The 4,400-nt window shown below is 59.2% G+C and overlaps 1 non-coding gene across 1 annotated transcript; it reads left to right on the forward strand.

Moving 5' to 3' along the window:
- Positions 1-1,049: 1,049 nt before the first annotated feature.
- Positions 1,050-1,168, forward strand: LOC111732856. The gene has a single exon (XR_002777743.1). It is a non-coding gene; the product is annotated as a 5S ribosomal RNA (ribosomal RNA).
- Positions 1,169-4,400: the final 3,232 nt, after the last annotated feature.

Consider the following 4,400-nt stretch of genomic DNA (forward strand, 5'->3'; position numbering starts at 1 on the left):
ACGAGATCCATGAGTATTGAGGGTGGACTGTGGTTTAGAGCGGGGCAGGCAGGGGCGGTGGGGTCGGAGGGGGCTCCCTAAGGCACGGCAGTCCCCAGGGTCGGGCCCTGCCCACAGGCATGTGTGGCAGTCCAGCGCTGCTACCACTGGCCGTCGGTTCCCTCACTCACCCGTGGCCTGCTCTGTGGGGTCGGGAGGGGGGCGGTCCACACTCTGGAGGGGCCAGCAGTCAGCTGCTCCCATCCAGACATGTCGAGAGGCGGCTTGCTCAAGGTCATGGAAAAACCTCGGGTCCCCAGTTGTGGCCGAGGCCGTGAACCATCACTGGCCAGTCCTGGAATTGGGGTGCTCAGAGCTGCAGGGGGTCTTTGCAGGTTACTTTTACCCCTGGTTTCTGGGGTTAGACTGGTCGTACGGGCTGCTCGGGGCTTTGGTGCAGGGAGGAGAGTGGCATTTACGGGGCTTTGACTTTGGGCAGCGCTAGGCGAGGCCCTGGGGACTGTCACCACACACAGCCCTCAGGTCACATGCCGGGGAGGGGACCTGCAGACACAGGGGTGCCGAGAAGATGCCCTTCCCGCCCACCGTCCCTCGTGTGCAGACCTCAGGCCCCACTCCGTGAGCGCTGGCCTCTCGGATTGCATGGTGGCCGTCTGTCCTCGGCCAGCCAGGGCCGTTGTTTCTAAGTGCCTGTAGGACATCCTCGCTCTGCTCTGACTGAGAAGCATCTCCTCAGGCACCGCTGCCAGCTGCTGTCCTGGCCTTGGGCTCTGGGGCAGTTTTAGTCTGCTGGGGCTGCCACAGACTGGGTGGCCCAAATAGCAGAAATGTATCGCTTCTAGTTCTGGAGGCTTGAAGTCCAAGATGAAGGTGCCTGCAGGGTTGGTTCGTCTCTGCCAGTGGAGTCCTCTCCTGTGTCCTTGCATGGTCTTCCCTCAATGTGTCTGTGTCCTAATCTCCTCTCCTTATATGGACACGAGCCATGTTGGATTAGGGCCGCCCCGATGGCCTCATATAATCGTTCTCACCTCTTTAAAGACTTTTTCTCAGTCTACGGCCATGCCACCCGGAACAAGCCCGATCCCGTCTGATCTCGGAAGCTAAGCAGGGTTGGGCCTGGTTAGTACTCGGATGGGAGACCACCTAGGAAGACCAGGTGCTGTAGGCGTAAAAAATAAAAATATAAGGGATTGTAAGCTGACAAGGTCCTTGCCATCTGTGAGGTCAGCCAAGGGCTGCCTCACCTAAAAAAAAAAAAAAAGACTTTCTCAAAATACAGTCACATTCTTAAACATGTGGATTTGGGGGTTGGGGACACAATGCAGCCCATAACAGGCTTCTTCAGGTCACGCAAACGCGAGGGCAGTTAAAGCAGGGTCAGCTGTGGGGCCACACGGCCTTAGGGTTCTCGTACTTGCTGCCACAGGTCCGGTCTGGACTCTGCGTGACCCCTGGTTTGCACCCTGTCTGGCGGGTGGGGCGTGCGGTGGGGCAGGGGTGCTGGGAGGGGCGTCCCCTGCTGCCGATGCTTGTGCCTGGGGCTGGGTGGTCCCCTGAGAACTTTTGTGGGGAGCAGGTCCCATGGCTTCTTCCTCGCATGCTGCCCGTGGAGGGCCAGCTCTTAGTCGGGGACCCGGGGACGAGCGTGGGGTGCTGCAGGCCTGCCATTTGTTATGACTGGTTCGTTCAAGTTTGGGACGGAGAACAGGGCCTGTGCCACCTCGCGGACCCTCCCGTCCGCCCTGGCCCGGGGCCCAGTCTCCAGGCCCGGCTGAGGTCAGGCTTAACGGAGGCCAAAGTCCAGTCCGTTTTCACCGATCCCCGCAAACAGGTCTGAGTCTCAGCCCAGGCGTGGACGCTCCCTCCCTTCCTTAGGCCCGCGGGTTTGTTTTCCTGGGGAGCAGTTTGCCCGCGAAGCCGTTGGCGGTGAAGATAGAAATAATACTCTGTGGTTAGTGGGGTCCTATCACGGAAAAACAACTGGGTTCTCCCGGCAGCCTGGTCCTTTGTGGTCCGCCTCAGAGTGTCCCTAAAGAGGCCTTCCCCTCCAGCTGCAAGTCACGGTCGCGTCCCTGCCCGCGGCCATATATGAGCTCCGCGCGTGTCTCCTGTTCCCCGCCGAGTCCCCGGCCTCACCGTGTCCGCCCTTCTAACGCCCCCGCCGGCCACACCGTCTTCTCCAGTGAGTGCTGCCCGTTTTCTTGTCATTTCCAGCAGAAGCGAGACCCGGGCCCACCCTCGCCCTCCTCCGCTTTATGGGGGCAGGCCGAATAAACCCCGGCCGGCCGTTCGACTTTGCCCCGGCAGGTGGCGAGGACGCTGGTGTGAGGACAGTGGGGTAAGGGGCCACCTGATGGGTGGAGTGAAGCGTGTTGGGAAGTGTCCATCACTCCGGCGGGGTCATGTGGGCCTTTGGGCCTAAAAGATTGGTGTTTGGAACATTTTCAGGATCCAGTTGCAATTAAGATTGTCTTAGGAGTGTCTGTCTGTCTGATACGATGGTCTCTCTTCAGTCACCTTTCGGTTCTGGCTTTCTCTTTTCACCGGCCGTCCTTGGCCAGCATCTGGCTCTTCCTGTCACTGCTGGACGAGAGGTTGGTTCTCTTTTATTCAGGAGGCAGCTCAGTGGACAGAGCGTTGCCATTATTAGTGTGATGATGGCGGTTAGCAGTCACCCCGAGGCCCAGTTTTCCCGCCTGCGAAGTTGGGACAACGGTACAGGTGACGCGTGCGAGCCCCAGGGACCGTCCCGGACTCTCAGTGTGCTCCGTCTCGTGCAGTCCTCATCACAACTTATTTTACAGTTGAGTGAGCTGAAGCCCAGAGAGGCTAACCAAGCTGCCCAGGGGCACACAGCAAATGGAAACAGGAGTCGGGGTTTCGTCAGAGCGCTTTGCCTCTGGTCTCCTGGGGCCCTGCCGGGGGACTGAGTGAGATGAGGGTCATCCGAGTGTGCTGCGGTGACCTTCCGTCAAGGAGCCGATTTAGCTGTGATCATTCCCAGCCTTGCCAGCGGGCGTTGGGTGGGGGCGTGGGAACATTTCTGGGGGAGAATCAGCAGTCGAAGAAGGGGCTTAAGGCAACTGAATGCAGGAGGCTCTGAGCTCACCCTCAGAGGCAGCTTTTCAGGGACAATAGACCTTACAATAACAAGCAGAAAGTGACTGAGCCAGGCCAAGTGGCCCTTCCTGTGCTGCACAGGGAGCGGGTGGCGATGAACGGGCTTGGTGGCTCCCGAGGGACGGTCCCTTCCCTGCCCAACCCCCGCCCTCTCAGGGCCGAGACGGACTTTCCTCCTCTTGCCCTTTCTGACTGAGGAGCCGATTACTGCGTTCTCTCCCCGTCTCCTGGGAGAGTCGCAATGTACAAGAGCAGAGCGAAGGCTCTGAGAAGTCCTGCAGAAAAGGACTTTACCAGTCTGTCCTTCGCTTCCTCGATGGTGGCTTAACTCATACAAGACCCACGTCTGTGGGACCCGCTTGGGGAAGTGTCGATGGGGACCAAAGTAAACTGGCATCCTGCTCGTCCACCTACTGCTGTTGAAGAGCTAATTCAAAAGCCAGGCCCAATGTGTTTTCTCTGAAGGTCCATTAAATTTTCTGTAGAAAAGGGGTCCCCAGGCCCTGAAAGCTTGGGGAACTGAGTTGAGAGCACCTCGTCCATCGTGGCTCCATGGCCGCCTGTTCCACCTCGGCCCGTGGACCAGACCCGCACTCTACCTTTGCACCCAGAGGCCTTTTCTGGAATAGCTCTCATCCCCAGTGTGTGTGTTTGCCACCTTCTTGCAGGCTTGACATCTGCCGCGTACGGGGACGCGGAAGTTGGGACTGGGCTCAGGTGAGTGAGTGTGTGTTTATTTTGGATGCTCAGACAGCAGGGCAGATAGGATACGAGTCCTCGCTCCATTTCTCACTCGTCGTGGGGTCCTGGGTACTTTCCTCAGCTTCCTTGAGCTTTATTTTTCTTATCGGTGAAATGACGACAAGCAAGGTGGCCGCTCACTGCATGGAGGCCCCCGCGGCCGTCCACGCCTGGCCCAGAGCACGCGCCCCAGAAAGCCAAGGGGCTGCTGCCGCAGCCTCGGTGTCCCCGTCAGCCACTGGCCGTGCCGTGTCTGCCTCCCTCCTCCTTCCTCCCCTCCGGCCCCTTTACTGCCTACGGGGCTCTGAGACCACAAGGACTTTATGTGACTACTTAAATGTCTGTGACTCCCCATGTTCATTCTTTGTGGAGAGGGCTTTGTAGCTGGGCCAACTTGGTTCCGGTACAACTGTCACCATTAGCTGCCTCTCCTCGGGCAAGTCGCCTGCGTGCTAAGCCTCCGTTCCCGGGTCTGTGGCTGGCCCCCTCCCCCGGCCGTCGGGAGCCTGAGTGAGCTCATGTCGGAGGATGTGGGCGGG

The sequence above is a fragment of the Pteropus vampyrus genome, unplaced genomic scaffold, assembly GCF_000151845.1.
Source record: "Pteropus vampyrus isolate Shadow unplaced genomic scaffold, Pvam_2.0 Scaffold499, whole genome shotgun sequence".
NCBI classification, from domain to species: Eukaryota; Metazoa; Chordata; class Mammalia; order Chiroptera; family Pteropodidae; genus Pteropus; species Pteropus vampyrus.